This window comes from Oncorhynchus keta, chromosome 11 (genome assembly GCF_023373465.1).
Source record: "Oncorhynchus keta strain PuntledgeMale-10-30-2019 chromosome 11, Oket_V2, whole genome shotgun sequence".
NCBI classification, from domain to species: Eukaryota; Metazoa; Chordata; class Actinopteri; order Salmoniformes; family Salmonidae; genus Oncorhynchus; species Oncorhynchus keta.
In genome coordinates, this window is record NC_068431.1 from 50,742,007 (window position 1) to 50,759,970 (window position 17,964).

Genomic DNA, 17,964 nt, shown 5'->3' on the forward strand with positions numbered 1-17,964 from the left:
TACACAACAGCCCAGCAGCACACATCCCAATGGCATGAGACTAGGGTGACCTGTGAAAGCACAGCCCTGCCTTGTGAAGACCATGTAAACAGCCTTTAAATGACCACTGTAGGTCCCTGTGAGGTCCACATTCAGGCTGGGTTACAGCTGAGATATGGTACTGTACGGCCGAGTAGAGTAGCGTTGGGCGCTATTGCAGTGATCACTACAGGCAGGCAGGCCATCCATTAGAACGAGGCAGAACGTGGCACAGGAAATCACCTATTTCCTGTCAAATCCCAGCCCGGGGCCCTTAAAGGGTTAACACGTTCCAGTCAACGCTATTCGCGGCTGAGTGTCTCATATACATAAATAAATCAATAAAATGAAATGTAATGGAAGCCCAGTGGTGAGGAACCATAAAAAGACCTAAGTAGAGTTACGGAAGGGAGGGTGGGGGTGTAAGGAGGAAGCAAACGCGAGAGGAGTCGAAATCATTGTTCAATTCTGCTTAATAAGCAACTGAAGTCCTCCGAGTGAAATGCCAGATGGTGTTTTTGCAACAGATTGCAGTGAGTGATTCTTCTAATAATAATGCGAATTAAATTCTTCCTCTGTAGGATCCCCCTGCTTTTCAGCGGGGACCCATTTGAATGAGGGAAGAAAAAGAGAGAAGAAAAAAACAAAAAAACCCGGCTAAACCAATGGCTGAGTCCAACACCTGAGGCTCAGGGTCCCTTCGCAGGAGTGTGTGTATTTGAGACATGGTGCGTAACGTCTGTGTTGAAAGAGAGAGCATTGTTCAAGCCTGCAAGTAGGTTTGAGCACGAGTGTGTTGTGGTCCACGACCGCCAAAGACAAAAACGGATATTGGGAGAGCAGTGTGTATACGAATGTATCGGGAGTGAAACAAAAGGACAACGAGAGGGATATGTCTGGGAGGACAGATGAAAACAAGTAGGGTAACAGCTCCAGTTATGAACGGCTCCATCGGGTACACACTTCGTCTAAGTGCTATCCGATATCCTTAAGCGGCCCTGGAGAAGTTATAAGACCGCCAAGTAATCCTGGAAAGGATGAGACCTTTCAAACAAAAAGACGAGAGCACTGAAAGACCGAATAAAGGCTTAGCGATGAATGTCTTCAAAATCCCCTCCGTTCCAGGCGCTTTGGAGAGAATGGGGCCTGAAGGGCACAGAGGAGAGCCAGGTCTCAGGAGAGCCTATCCCTCAGTACAGGTCTACTGGGAACGGTTCGCCCGGCGCTCCTCCCTCCTAACGCAGCGGCAGCCTCTAACTTTTACTGGAGGTCCAATGAATGACTCAACCGTTTGACCTTGGTGACCGGACCACTTCAGTGGCAATTCGGACTTGAAGTTCCCGTCGGTGCAGTATATCAGAGGGCGGGGGTGCTAAAAAGTCCCCAGCAATGGTGCTGATGGCCCATTTGGGCTGCATCCAAGGGCTCCCCCAGCGTTGGCTAGAGGCGTAATTAGCCAGAGACCCTGCCAACGTAGAGAGAGAGAGAGAGAGAGAGAGAGAGAGAGAGAGAGAGAGAGAGAAAGGGGGAGAGAGAAATGCCATTAAGGCAGCGATTCTGCGCCCTGTCCATCCGTCAGTCATGCTTTGAGAATGTGTCCATCAGGGTGCGTCTCCTTAGCCCTCACTGACAGAGCTGGTTAACAGGATGCTTTAAAAAGCTCAGTGTAATTACACCGCCCCGACACTACACTACACTGGACCTGAGACCCCCATCCTCTACCCTCCCTTAGCCCAAAACCTATGACATGTCTCACACCTCCTCTGTCGGTCTCTCCAGCTTAGCGTATGTCTCTCTATCTTGCTGTCATCTCTCTTTTTTTCTCTCTCTCTCAATTTCTTTTTGTCTCTCCCTCTCCCTCATCCCGTCTCTCTCTCTCTCTCTCCCTCTCCCTCTCCCTCTCCCTCATCCCGTCTCTCTCTCTCTCTTGCTCTCTCTCTCTCTCTCTCTTTATCTTCATCTTAGCATCTCTCTCTCTCTATCTTTCTTTCATATCTCTCTCATGTTCGCTCCATCTCTACCTTTCCATCTCCCCACCTCTACCCTCCCCTTCTCCCCCCTCTCCCTCTCTCCCTCCCCCTCTACCTTTCCATCTCCCCACCTCTACCCTCCCCTTCTCCCCCTCTCCCCCCTCCTCCCCTCCCCCCTTCTTCCCCCTCTCTCCCCCTCCCCCTCTTCTCCCCCTCCTCTCTCTTCTCCCCCTCTCTCTCCCCCTCTTCTCCCCCTCCCCCTCACTTCTCCCCCTCTTCTCCACACCCCTCCTCTCTCTTCTCTACCCCCCCTCCTCAACTCCCCCTCTCTCCACCCCCCTCTCTCCATGGGAAATCAATTAAGCCTGGCTGATCCAAGGACATTCAGTTACAGCAACGCAGCAGAGGAAAATTACGGCTCAGCGACACCTTATTCTCAGGGATCAGTAATTATGCCCCGAGGAAAAGCGCTGTTTCACTGTGCATGCACTCTCAACTAGATATCCATGTCAAATACGGAAAGTAACCCAACAACAATCACTTCAGTAGTCGTGGCCTGTACATACTACAGCACATGGTGTTATTCTATCAGTCGATGCTGGTATATATCCCTTCTGTCAGATATATTTATCTGGGTACTATCTGGTTCGAAGCATCTATGAAATTGAACTTAGAAACTACAGACAAATGATAAGATATACAGGTGACGGCCAAAAAAGATGGAAAACACGAGGAAATGAGGGACACAAAGTGTATTGGAAGCAGCTGCTTCCACACAGGTGTGCTTCCTGAGTTAATTAAGCAATTAACATCCCATCATGCTTAGGGTCATGTATAAAAAAAAAATGTTCAGCATGCCATTGTTTTGGCTACAATAGCTCTGCCCCACATAGGATGAAAATTCCCCCAATCCACAGGGGCACGAGTGGTCACTAAATGGTTTGACGAGAATGAAAACGATGTAAACCATATGCCACGGCCGTCTCAGTCCCCGGATCTCAACCCAACGGAACACTTCTGGGAGATTCTGGAGCGGCGCCTGAGACGGCGTTTTCCACCGCCGTCAACTAAACACCAAATGATGGCATTTCTCGTGGCAGAACGGTGTCGCATCCCTCTAATAAAGTTCCAGACGATTGTAGAATCGATGCCAAGGCGCATTGAAACTGTTCTGGCTGGTAATGACCCAACGCCCTATTAAGACACTGTGTGATGGTGTTTTCTTTATTTTGGCACTACTTTTTTAGTCCACGCGGCAGGGATCATCAACTAGATTCAGGATGACTTTTTTTATTGGGCGGATGGTCAGGGGGCTGGAACATGATTGTAAATCATCTGTGGACTAAAACACAATCGTTCCAAACCTTGCTTGCGTTCGTATACGGTCGCATACACTGAGTGTATAAAAAAACATTAGGAACACCTTCCTGACATTGAGTCGCACCTCCTTCGAAGTTAGCGGTTTCAAACGCTCGATAATTGTATGAAGGTCCATTCTTTAACGATTGTCCTGATTGTTATGTGGTTGGAGATGGGATCCATTTGTAAAAAAAAAAAAAAAAAAAGTAGAATGTTGATTTTTATGCGTCGCTTGACAAATCGAGAGAAAATCTGCTCACGGCAGAGGTTGTGTAAAATGCTACTTTTATCAAAAACTACAGACTTCAGCACCCAAAGAAAGGCTTGAAGTTACACAGGACAAAAAGAAAATGGACATTTAAGAATGGACAATGCATTAAAGAATGGACATTTTCACAAGTATTGACTGTTAGTTACTTGATGTAGTTGGCGGTACACACTTCTGGGAGCATCACAACTTAACTCCGTAGATGACGTTATACACTGAGTGTACAAAACATTAGGAACACCTTCCTAGCATTGAGTTGCACCCACTTTTGCCCTCAGAACAGACTCAATTTGCCGGGGCACGGAGTCTACAAGGTGTCGAAAGCATTCTACAGTGGTGCTGGCCCATGTTGACTCCAATGCTTCCCACAGTGTCGAGTTGGCTGGATGTCTTTTGGGTGGTGGACCATTCTTGATACACACGGGAAACAGCTGAGCGTGAAAAACCCAGCAGCGTTGCAGTTCTTGACACACTCAAACTTTTGCGATTGGCACCTACTACCTACCGTACATTGTTCAAAGGTACTTAAATGACCCTCTGAATGGCACACATACACAATCCATGTCTCAAGGCTTAAAAATAATTATTTAAACTGTCTCCTCCCCTTCATCTACACTGATTGAAGTGGATTTAACAATTGACCAATAAGGGATCATAGCTTTCACCTGCATTCACCAGGTCAATCTATATCATGAAAAGAGCAGGTGTTCCTCAAGTTTTGTAAAATGTGTGTATATCTTTCTATTATGCATAGCAATACTTTGGAACAGATTTCCACAATTAAAATCACTTGGAGCTGATTTGCTGGTGTTTTTACAGTCTTTTATGTCAAACAAATCCACATAAAGCTTAATAAAGAGCAGTGATACTAGGCAGTGATACTAGGCAGTGATACTAGGCAGTGATACTAGGCAGTGATACTAGGCAGTGATACTAGCCAGAGTAGTGATACTAGGCAGAGCAGTGATACTAGGCAGAGTAGTGATCCTAGGCAGTGATACTAGCCAGAGTAGTGATACTAGGCAGAGTAGTGATCCTAGGCAGTGATCCTAGGCAGTGATACTAGCCAGAGTAGTGATACTAGGCAGAGCAGTGATCCTAGGCAGTGATACTAGCCAGAGCAGTGATACGAGGCAGAGCAGGGATACTAGCCAGAGCAGTGATACTAGGCAGAGCAGTGATACTAGCCAGAGCAGTGATACTAGGCAGAGTAGTGATACTAGCCAGAGTAGTGACACTAGCCAGAGCAGTGATACAATGCAGAGCAGTGATACTAGCCAGAGTAGTGATACTAGCCAGAGTAGTGATACTAGCCAGAGCAGTGATACGAGCCAGAGCAGTGATACTAGGCAGAGTAGTGATACTAGCCAGAGTAGTGACACTAGCCAGAGCAGTGATACTAGGCAGAGCAGTGATACTAGCCAGAGCAGTGATACGAGCCAGAGCAGTGATACTAGGCAGAGCAGTGATACTAGCCAGAGTAGTGATACTAGGCAGAGTAGTGATACTAGCCAGAGTAGTGACACTAGCCAGAGCAGTGATACTAGGCAGAGCAGTGATACTAGGCAGAGTAGTGATACTAGCCAGAATAGTGACACTAGCCAGAGCAGTGATACTAACCAGAGTAGTGATACTAGCCAGAGTAGTGATACTAGCCAGAGTAGTGACACTAGCCAGAGCAGTGATACTAGGCAGAGCAGTGATACTAGCCAGAGCAGTGATACTAGCCAGAGTAGTGACACTAGCCAGAGCAGTGATACTAGGCAGAGCAGTGATACTAGCCAGAGCAGTGATACGAGCCAGAGCAGTGATACTAGGCAGAGCAGTGATACTAGCCAGAGTAGTGACACTAGCCAGAGCAGTGATACTAGCCAGAGTAGTGATACTAGCCAGAGCAGTGATACTAGGCAGAGTAGTGATACTAGCCAGAGTAGTGACACTAGCCAGAGCAGTGATACTAGGCAGAGCAGTGATACTAGCCAGAGTAGTGATACTAGCCAGAGTAGTGATACTAGCCAGAGCAGTGATACTAGGCAGAGCAGTGATACTAGCCAGAGCAGTGATACTAGCCAGAGCAGTGATACTAGCCAGAGCAGTGATACTAGGCAGAGCAGTGATACTAGCCAGATCATTGATACTAGCCAGAGCAGTGATACTAGGCAGAGCAGTGATACTAGGCAGAGTAGTGATACTAGCCAGAGCAGTGATACTAACCAGAGTAGTGATACTAGCCAGAGTAGTGATACTAGGCAGAGTAGTGATACCAGCCAGAGCAGTGATACCAGCCAGAGCAGTGATACTAGGCAGAGTAGTGATACTAGGCAGAGTAGTGATACTAGCCAGATCAGTGATACTAGGCAGAGTAGTGATACTAGCCAGAGTAGTGATACTAGCCAGATCAGTGAAACTAGGCAGAGTAGTGATACTAGCCAGATCAGTGATACTAGGCAGAGCAGTGATACTAGCCAGATCAGTGATACTAGCCAGAGCAGTGATACTAGCCAGATCAGTGATACTAGGCAGAGCAGTGATACTAGCCAGAGTAGTGATACTAGGCAGAGCAGTGATACTAGCCAGAGTAGTGATACTAGCCAGAGCAGTGATACTAGGCAGAGCAGTGATACTAGCCAGAGTAGTGATACTAGCCAGATCAGTGATACTAGGCAGAGCAGTGATACTAGCCAGAGCAGTGATACTAGGCAGAGCAGTGATACTAGCCAGAGTAGTGATACTAGCCAGATCAGTGATACTAGGCAGAGCAGTGATACTAGGCAGAGTAGTGATACTAGGCAGAGCAGTGATACTAGCCAGAGTAGTGATACTAGCCAGAGTAGTGATACTAGCCAGATCAGTGATACTAGGCAGAGCAGTGATACTAGCCAGAGTAGTGATACTAGCCAGAGTAGTGATACTAGGCAGAGCAGTGATACTAGCCAGAGTAGTGATACTAGGCAGAGCAGTGATACTAGGCAGAGTAGTGATACTAGGCAGAGCAGTGATACTAGGCAGAGCAGTGATACTAGCCAGAGTAGTGATACTAGGCAGAGCAGTGATACAGATCAGTGATACTAGGCAGAGCAGTGATACTAGCCAGATCAGTGATACTAGCCAGAGCAGTGATACTAGCCAGATCAGTGATACTAGGCAGAGCAGTGATACTAGCCAGAGTGATACTAGCCAGAGTGATACTAGGCAGAGCAGTGATACTAGCCAGAGTAGTGATACTAGCCAGATCAGTGATACTAGGCAGAGCAGTGATACTAGCCAGAGTAGTGATACTAGCCAGACTAGCAGAGCAGTGATACTAGGCAGAGCAGTGATACTAGGCAGAGCAGTGATACTAGGCAGAGCAGAGTAGTGATACTAGGCAGAGCAGTGATACTAACCAGAGTAGTGATACTAGCCAGAGCAGTGATACTAGGCAGAGCAGTGTGATACTAGCCAGATCAGTGATACTAGGCAGAGTAGTGATACTAGGCAGAGCAGTGATATACTAGATACTAGGCAGAGCAGTGATACTAACCAGAGTAGTGATACTAGCCAGATCAGTGATACTAACCAGTGATACTAGCCAGATCAGTGATACTAGCCAGAGTAGTGATACTAGCCTAGCTAGGCAGAGCAGTGATACTAACCAGAGTAGTGATACTAGGCAGAGCAGTGATACTAGGCAGAGTAGTGATACTAGCCAGATCAGTGATATTAGCCAGAGTAGTGATACTAGCAGAGCAGTGATACTAACCAGAGTAGTGATACTAGCAGAGTAGTGATACTAACCAGAGTAGTGATACTAGGCAGAGCAGTGATACTAGCCAGAGTAGTGATACTAGGCAGAGTAGTGATACTAGCCAGAGTAGTGATACTAGCCAGTGATACTAACCAGAGTAGTGATACTAGTGATACTAACCAGAGTAGTGATACTAGCCTAGTGATACTAGCCAGAGTAGTGATACTAGCCAGATCAGTGATACTAGCCAGAGTAGTGATACTAGCCAGAGTGTAGTGATACTAGCCAGAGCAGTGATACTAGGCAGAGCAGTGATACTAGCCAGAGTAGTGATACTAGCCAGAGCAGTGATATACAGAGTAGTGATACTAGCCAGAGCAGTGATACTAGGCAGAGTAGTGATACTAGGCAGAGCAGTGATACTAGGCAGAGTAGTGATACTAGGCAGAGCAGTGATACTAGGCAGAGTAGTGATACTAGCCAGATCAGTGATACTAGCCAGATCAGTGAGTGATACTAGTGATACCAGATCAGTGATACTAGGCAGAGTAGTGATACTAGGCAGAGCCTAGCCAGATAGTGATACTAGGCAGTGATACTAGCCAGTGATACTAGTGATACTAGCCAGAGTAGTGATACTAGCCAGATCAGTGATACTAGGCAGAGTAGTGATACTAGGCAGAGCAGTGATACTAACCAGAGTAGTGATACTAGCCAGATCAGTGATACTAGGCAGAGCAGTGATACTAGCCAGATCAGTGATACTAGGCAGAGTAGTGATACTAGCCAGAGTAGTGATACTAGGCAGAGCAGTGATACTAACCAGAGTAGTGATACTAGGCAGAGCAGTGATACTAACCAGAGTAGTGATACTAGCCAGAGCAGTGATACTAACCAGAGTAGTGATACTAGCCAGAGCAGTGATACTAGCCAGAGCAGTGATACTAGCCAGAGTAGTGATACTAGGCAGAGCAGTGATACTAGCCAGAGCAGTGATACTAGCCAGAGTAGTGATACTAGCCAGAGCAGTGATACTAGCCAGAGCAGTGATACTAGCCAGAGTAGTGATACTATCCAGAGCAGTGATACTAGGCAGAGTAGTGATACTAGCCAGAGTAGTGATACTAGGCAGAGTAGTGATACTAGCCAGATCAGTGATACTAGCCAGAGCAGTGATACTAGCCAGATCAGTGATACTCGGCAGAGTAGTGATACTAGCCAGATCAGTGATACTAGGCAGAGCAGTGATACTAGGCAGAGTAGTGATACTAGCCAGATCAGTGATACTAGGCAGAGCAGTGATACTAGGCAGAGTAGTGATACTAGCCAGATCAGTGATACTAGGCAGAGTAGTGATACTAGCCAGAGCAGTGATACTAGGCAGAGTAGTGATACTAGCCAGATCAGTGATACTAGGCAGAGCAGTGATACTAGCCAGATCAGTGATACTAGGCAGAGTAGTGATACTAGCCAGATCAGTGATACTAGGCAGAGCAGTGATACTAGGCAGAGTAGTGATACTAGCCAGATCAGTGATACTAGGCAGAGCAGTGATACTAGCCAGATCAGTGATACTAGGCAGAGTAGTGATACTAGCCAGATCAGTGATACTAGGCAGAGTAGTGATACCAGCCAGAGTAGTGATACTAGGCAGAGTAGTGATACTAGCCAGATCAGTGATACTAGGCAGAGTAGTGATACTAGCCAGATCAGTGATACTAGGCAGAGTAGTGATACTAGCCAGATCAGTGATACTAGGCAGAGTAGTGATACTAGCCAGATCAGTGATACTAGGCAGAGTAGTGATACTAGCCAGATCAGTGATACTAGGCAGAGTAGTGATACTAGCCAGATCAGTGATACTAGGCAGAGTAGTGATACTAGCCAGATCAGTGATACTAGGCAGAGTAGTGATACTAGCCAGATCAGTGATACTAGGCAGAGTAGTGATACTAGCCAGAGCAGTGATACTAGGCAGAGCAGTGATACTAGCCAGATCAGTGATACTAGGCAGAGCAGTGATACTAGCCAGAGCAGTGATACTAGCCAGATCAGTGATACTAGGCAGAGTAGTGATACTAGCCAGATCAGTGATACTAGGCAGAGTAGTGATACTAGCCAGAGCAGTGATACTAGGCAGAGTAGTGATACTAGCCAGATCAGTGATACTAGGCAGAGCAGTGATACTAGGCAGAGCAGTGATACTAGCCAGAGCAGTGATACTAGCCAGATCAGTGATACTAGGCAGAGTAGTGATACTAGCCAGATCAGTGATACTAGGCAGAGTAGTGATACTAGCCAGAGCAGTGATACTAGGCAGAGTAGTGATACTAGCCAGAGTAGTGATACTAGCCAGAGTAGTGATACTAGGCAGAGTAGTGATACTAGCCAGAGTAGTGATACTAGGCAGAGTAGTGATACTAGCCAGAGTAGTGATACTAGCCAGAGCAGTGATACTAGGCAGAGTAGTGATACTAGGCAGAGCAGTGATACTAGCCAGATCAGTGATACTAGGCAGAGTAGTGATACTAGGCAGAGCAGTGATACTAGCCAGAGCAGTGATACTAGCCAGATCAGTGATACTAGGCAGAGTAGTGATACTAGCCAGATCAGTGATACTAGGCAGAGTAGTGATACTAGGCAGAGCAGTGATACTAGCCAGAGCAGTGATACTATCCAGACCAGTGATACTAGGCAGAGCAGTGATACTAGCCAGATCAGTGATACTAGCCAGAGTAGTGATACTAGCCAGAGTAGTGATACTAGCCAGATCAGTGATACTAGCCAGAGCAGTGATACCAGCCAGAGTAGTGATACTAGCCAGATCAGTGATACTAGCCAGAGTAGTGATACTAGCCAGAGTAGTGATACTAGCCAGATCAGTGATACTAGCCAGAGCAGTGATACCAGCCAGAGTAGTGATACTAGCCAGATCAGTGATACCAGCCAGAGTAGTGATACTAGCCAGATCAGTGATACTAGCCAGAGTAGTGATACTAGCCAGTGTAGTGATACTAGCCAGATCAGTGATACTAGCCAGAGCAGTGATACCAGCCAGAGTAGTGATACTAGCCAGATCAGTGATACGAGCCAGAGCAGTGATACCAGCCAGAGTAGTGATACTAGCCAGATCAGTGATACCAGCCAGAGTAGTGATACTAGCCAGATCAGTGATACTAGCCAGAGTAGTGATACTAGCCAGAGTAGTGATACTAGCCAGATCAGTGATACTAGCCAGAGCAGTGATACCAGCCAGAGTAGTGATACTAGCCAGATCAGTGATACTAGGCAGAGCAGTGATACTAGCCAGAGTAGTGATACTAGGCAGAGCAGTGATACTAGGCAGAGTAGTGATACTAACCAGAGTAGTGATACTAGGCAGAGCAGTGATACTAGCCAGAGTAGTGATACTAGGCAGAGCAGTGATACTAGCCAGAGTAGTGATACTAGCCAGATCAGTGATACTAGGCAGAGCAGTGATACTAGCCAGAGTAGTGATACTAGCCAGAGTAGTGATACTAGGCAGAGCAGTGATACTAGGCAGAGTAGTGATACTAGCCAGATCAGTGATACTAGGAAGAGCAGTGATACTAGGCAGAGCAGTGATACTAACCAGAGTAGTGATACTAGGCAGAGTAGTGATACTAGCCAGATCAGTGATACTAGGCAGAGTAGTGATACTAGCCAGAGTAGTGATACTAGCCAGAGCAGTGATACTAGCCAGAGTAGTGATACTAGCCAGAGTAGTGATACTAGCCAGATCAGTGATACTAGCCAGAGTAGTGATACTAGCCAGAGTAGTGATACTAGCCAGATCAGTGATACTAGGCAGAGCAGTGATACTAGCCAGAGTAGTGATACTAGCCAGAGTAGTGATACTAGGCAGAGCAGTGATACTAACCAGAGTAGTGATACTAGGCAGAGTAGTGATACTAGCCAGAGTAGTGATACTAGGCAGAGCAGTGATACTAACCAGAGTAGTGATACTAGGCAGAGCAGTGATACTAACCAGAGTAGTGATACTAGCCAGATCAGTGATACTAGCCAGAGTAGTGATACTAGCCAGATCAGTGATACTAGCCAGAGTAGTGATACTAGCCAGAGTAGTGATACTAGGCAGAGCAGTGATACTAACCAGAGTAGTGATACTAGCCAGAGTAGTGATACTAGGCAGAGCAGTGATACTAGCCAGAGTAGTGATACTAGCCAGAGTAGCGATACTAGGCAGAGCAGTGATACTAACCAGAGTAGTGATACTAACCAGAGTAGTGATACTAGCCAGATCAGTGATACTAGCCAGAGCAGTGATACTAGCCAGAGTAGTGATACTAGCCAGATCAGTGATACTAGCCAGAGTAGTGATACTAGCCAGAGTAGTGATACTAACCAGATCAGTGATACTAGCCAGAGTAGTGATACTAGGCAGAGCAGTGATACTAGCCAGAGTAGTGATACTAGGCAGAGCAGTGATACTAACCAGAGTAGTGATACTAGGCAGAGCAGTGATACTAACCAGAGTAGTGATACTAGCCAGAGTAGTGATACTAGGCAGAGTAGTGATACTAGCCAGAGTAGTGATACTAGGCAGAGTAGTGATACTAACCAGAGTAGTGATACTAGCCAGAGTAGTGATACTAGGCAGAGCAGTGATACTAGGCAGAGCAGTGATACTAACCAGAGTAGTGATACTAGCCAGAGTAGTGATACTAACCAGCGTAGTGATACTAGCCAGATCAGTGATACTAGCCAGAGTAGTGATACTAGACAGAGCAGTGATACTAACCAGAGTAGTGATACTAGGCAGAGCAGTGATACTAACCAGAGTAGTGATACTAGCCAGAGTAGTGATACTAACCAGAGTAGTGATACTAGCCAGATCAGTGATACTAGCCAGAGTAGTGATACTAGCCAGAGCAGTGATACTAACCAGAGTAGTGATACTAGGCAGAGCAGTGATACTAGCCAGAGTAGTGATACTAGCCAGAGTAGTGATACTAGCCAGAGCAGTGATACTAGCCAGATCAGTGATACTAGCCAGAGTAGTGATACTAGGCAGAGTAGTGATACTAGCCAGAGTAGTGATACTAGGCAGAGTAGTGATACTAGCCAGAGTAGTGATACCAGCCAGAGTAGTGATACTAGCCAGAGTAGTGATACTAGGCAGAGCAGTGATACTAGCCAGATCAGTGATACTAGGCAGAGTAGTGATACTAGCCAGAGTAGTGATACTAGCCAGAGCAGTGATACTAGCCAGATCAGTGATACTAGCCAGAGCAGTGATACTAGGCAGAGCAGTGATACTAGCAAAAGAGTAGTGTGCAGATTTCTTCTTTTCACTCTCATGTCCAACAATTAAACACATGGGGAACCCTGCCATACAGAATGGACATGTGTGTTCTACTTCCCCCCCAACTCCTCTTATATACACACACACACACGCACGCACGCACGCACGCACGCACACACACACACACACACACACACACACACACACAAACACACAAAATAGCTGAAAAGGTGCAGAGAGGGGGGAATTTGGAGGCTTGGCCAGTGCCACTCCAGACCCCATTTGGTCCAGTGTATTTGACTAGAGCCATTGGCCTGTTTTCAGCTAGGTCTACCATCTGTCCCCTCACCCTCACAGGGCTCCGGTCCTTACCTCCACAGTCTGGACATGCCGTGTGGTTCCTCAGAGACACACACATGGACAGACAGACAGAACAGTGCCGACGTTACCCACAACCAGCCCATAATCTGGCCTGAGAGGCTGCAGTGGCATGGTACTTTGCAATTCATTATACATATGTTATGTCTGAGTTCAGTATGCCTTGAGAGGAATTACGCTCAAACCTTCTTTGAGCAGCAGTAATGAGAGGATGCTATTTGTTAGTTGTTGTTATTTGCTCTGGTGGTCTAAAGGGGGATTGGCAGAAATCTATGATGACACATTGTTTGGGCTAGTAATGGGGTTGGGGTTATTGGGGCCCCCTTCTGAGGTTCTACTGGGTTGACATTTTGGAGGTCACTGTGAGTTACGAGCGCGGCTAGGGGACCACGGGCCGTTCCCCTGGATGTGCGTGTCTGTATGTGTGGGAGCCGCAGTGTAAACAGTGAGAGGATTGGTTTATGGGAGACCACCCTCTCCATTAGCACTGCCTTAACATGTTTACTACCCAGCAAACAAAACACATGGCGATCTTTCTCTCTCTCGCTCTCTCTCTCTCCCTCCCTCCCTCTCTCACTCTCTCCCTCTCTTACTCTCTTACACACACACACGCTCTCTCTCGCTCTGTCTCTCTCTCTTGCTCTCTCACACTCTCTCACACACACTCTCTCTCCCTCTGTCTCTCTCTCCTTCACTCTCACCCTCTCTCTCACCCTCTCTCTCTCTCGCTCTCTCTCTCACTCCCTCTCACCCTCTCTCTCTCACTCTCTCTTCCATTACCCTTGCTCTTCTGCAAGGGACAGTCTATTGTCTCTTAAAAACCACATTGATGGACTGTAAACTTGTGCTCATTTTAAAGAGAAAGCTTGACTACACAGTAGTAGGCTATGTGTTATTGTCAGATGTACAGACAGAGAGCATTATGAAAGAGGATTAAGTTGTTAAATTAAAGATGGCCCTTCCTTTGTGAGTTGCTCTAGATTCCATTAATTGAGGTGATTGAATTTATCGAGTTTCTTCTTAACGCTAATCATATCCCTAGCATGCCGACAGAGAGGTCAAACCACTCATTCCGTGAGGACTACATCTCTTCTTCTGTTCCGCTCCTTCAAAGAAACCATTAGTGTTCACCAGGCTGGGAACAGAGAGGACGATCTGTGTTTCACTGGAACACCTTTCATCCAAACATACCGCATAGGAGAGGATAAACACAGACAGAGAGAGACACGCGCGCGCACACTTTGATAAACAGACACGCGCGCGCACGCTATCCGGGAGCACACTAACAGCTTGTAGCGGGTGCGGGCGGAGGGGCCGGCACGCTGGCACTCTGTTTGTCATATTTCTTGTGGGCCTCGCCATCTGCCGGGGTGGCATTTTCATGGCTGTTTACCCTGACTCCCGCCAAGGAATCATCTGCCACTGCATAATGCCGTCCGCGTGAAAAAAACGCGGATTAAGTTGGTAATGCAACTGAGACTATTGCTAATTTGCTGTAATTGGGAAGAAATGAAGATAAATGAGGGCGAGGAAGGCAAGGCAATCAGTGCGGCAGGCAGTACAGCTGTGCTTTTGGCCAATCTCCCCCCCTCCGGCCCCCCGCGTTCAACAAGGTACATGCAAATCCACACTAATGACAAATATGCTCGCCCCTCACCCAGCACTATCCCAACACTACCCCAGCACTGCAGCTCTGTGGCACGGCCTTCACTTTTCACCCAGTTTGATTCATTCTCATCTGAGACTGAGTGTTGGCCATAAACACTGTCCTTACTTTCACTCCTTCACTCCTGCCTAATAGGCAGGATAAGAATATTTCTACACCATTTCAATGAAATAAACCTAGTGTTTCCTTTTATCCAAAATAAATAGTCTGGCTCAAACCCGAATCGGAGACCAGTCGATAGAAAAGCTAGTTCAAGTTGTGGCATTAATATTCCATAACACCTTGCACGTAGCCCTTCCAGTGCAGGTTAACAGCAGTGATTAAGAGGCTGCTGGCTAAGATTGACATTTCTTTCCCTCCCTTCCCTCTAACAGTGACAGTTAGGAGATGATTGGGGGGGGGGGTTGTGAGAATGGCAGTGGGTTTTAGACTCTCTGTGGGATGCCCGCCGTGCCCCCCCCCTGCATCCTCTAGGGTTGTGCCAGGCAGCCCCTGGCATCTCCCCTCCCTCTGCCAGATGTCCCTAAGACTACACCCCCGGTTCCAACCCAATCCCCAGCCCCCAATAGAGGAGGCCCTCATAGGCCTCAGTATAACTGCCACTCATCACCCCCACCATGAATCCGTATGTTTCTGAATATGCTGCTCTTGATGCTTGTGATCATACCGGTCTACTTTATAAATGCAAGCAATTTCAATGCTAAACACTTGGGTAGTCTTAAAAACCTGCCTTAATCAAAAACCTGCCTTAATCAAAAACCTGCCCAGGTCTGACAGGCTGGTAGAAGAACTAATTCAGCTTTGCAAATGGTGCATCTACTGTACAGCAGTAACAGCACTGTACCTAATGCAATTCACTGCAGCTAATCCCTAACAGCCCAGCACAGCCAGTTGGACAGATTTAATGTCTACCAGTGGTAAATCTTATTACTAGCCATGAGTCAGGTGTGAACATGTCTGTGAGAAGAGAAGCAGGGATTGCTAAGAGGACACAGAGAAACAACTCTTTACATATTTATGAAAATACCTGTTTACCAGGGTAGGGGGGCTGGGGGGCTGTGGGGATCCTGGGTGGGGAAACCTATTTACACGCAATAACAAAGAAGTAATGAAGAAAAAAACATTTAAATTGTCAGTCATTAATTCCCTCCCAAAACAATGAGTACAACCCACCAGAGGCCCTGGCAGAAGAGGGTTGGAATTGAAAGGGAAAATGATTAAAGAGGTCTCTTAATGAAGTGTTAATTGCTGTGAGGAGAGGAATGGAAGTCGGAGGAGTTGAGCGTGTCTGACAGCGAGAACGAGGAGCAAGGGCTTATAGAACTACGGCGTCTGGAGCCCAGGCAACTCTCCGGCGTTTGAGGTGGAGGCCCACGGCCAGGCAGGGGAAGGCCAACAGGAAGATGATGGGGACACGTCCTGTTATGACAAAATCAACTCTTAAATGGTGATTTTTGGAGTGGAGGATTTTGAAGGCTAAGGGGATGCTGACAGACAGATTGGTGATATTACAGGGAGACACTGCGGCACCGTAGCGCTGGTGCTGCACGTGTCAATGACATGGTCATTTATCATGAATTAATAAAATGTCTGAACTATGCCATTATGAACAGGACAGGTGTCCAGGCTTAATATTACGTCATTCAATGTAAGTGTAAGCATAAACATTTCTCTGGCCAAAAAACTGCATGTAACTTAGCATTCCTTGGAAAAAATATAGCATTTTTAACCCCGGTATAATTCCCAGGGTATTTACAAGCAATCGTCAGACTTTGTCGTGGGTGACTTCCTGTTCCTGGTTCTGAGCATCTAAGCGTCTGTTTTTTTTTGTTTTGTTTTTTTTGTCGTAAGATGGCTGAGTATTTCGCGTCCCCTTATCACAGAGACACATTAATGGCCATCAGAGTGCCTGGCTCCCTTTGAGCGGTTTACAGCAACGTGTCTTTGATTATAAGTAGTGCTCACCGCACGGAAAGGGAAGGAGACGCCTCTTTGATATCGCCCTGCGTTTACATATCAATGAGCTCCACCAAAGGCTGGCGCCGAGCTATTCTCCTCAACGCCATTCCCAGAAAACATTTGAGCCAAAGAAAGTGCATCGAACACGCAACCAATCTGGCACAAAACACATGTGCACTTTCACACGCACACGCGCACAGATAGAAACACACACTCTCTCATACACTCTTACAGGAAAACATAAGCACTCAACCCCTTCATAAATAGTCAAACAGGCCCATGATAGAAAGTGTCTGAGTTTGGGATCCATCAAGTGTTTATCCTCTGTTGGCTACAGCTAATTTGGTATTTAGAGCTGAAAGTGTCTTTACAGGTTTTCATTAGGCATCATTTTGAGGCTCATTTGAAATCAATCCCCTCTCCGACGCTTCGGGCCCGCTCGGATGTCAGCCGGATGAAAAATGATCGGAGGCAGAGGGGCTCCTGACGGCCCCCCGTCCGCTGCGCTCGCCCACGCCGTTAATACAGTATCATCTGGTACCAAGAGCAGGCAATTCCCCCATCTCATTACCAACAGGATCTGTAGGTCATTACGCTGGATGGATTCCCATTATCTGGACCAAGGGTTTTAGTCTAAAGATGGACGCCTTGCACCCTCCTTCTCCTCTAAACACACGCCCTCGCTCCTCTCCACCTGACTAACCTCGCTCTCTCTCGAACCCATCCACAGACACGGCGCCCAAGAGGTCAGTCTAAGGAGAGGGTCAGAGCGCCAGAGGAAAGGTCCTCCTCTACTCTGCTGTCCGTGTCACTCTGTTGAAGACACTCTGAAATGGCTTCCGTCAGGCAGTTGACCATAATTGTGACACTGCTGACATGGTCTCGTCAAGGTCGACACAGGTTGACTGGGAGAGGTGGAGAGGAGTGTTCATGTCATGCTCAGATCGCGCGATTCTTCTTCCTTCACAAACGGCTGCTGTCGTTTGTGACAGGTCTACCCTTCATGTCCATTTCCTGTGCGAACAACCCTGAGGCAGTGCACCGAGAGAGAGGGGGCTGGTGTCCCCAGCCCCCCCCTGCGAGGACCACTGATTGGGCTGGTGTCTATCACTGTGTCGTGGCATTAGTGGTGGCTCTGCCGTGAGTACTTGCAGGCTTTCCTTGGCAGAGAGGGGAACAGGCGACACTGAGAAGCCAGACGCGAGTCTTATCTCGCTTTTCTCCGAGACATCTCTTTTCATCCACAGAGCAGAGCCGGTCAGAGTGAGAGTCGTATTTGACCAGCCGGTTATCTGACACCGTAGCCTTGGGTGGGCCAATCAATGGTGCTCC

General features: G+C 47.2%; 1 protein-coding gene across 2 annotated transcripts in view; it reads right to left on the reverse strand.

Moving 5' to 3' along the window:
- LOC118390537 (dachshund homolog 2) overlaps positions 1-17,964 on the reverse strand; it is a 138,459-nt gene that overhangs the window by 27,697 nt on the left and 92,798 nt on the right. The window lies entirely within an intron of this gene.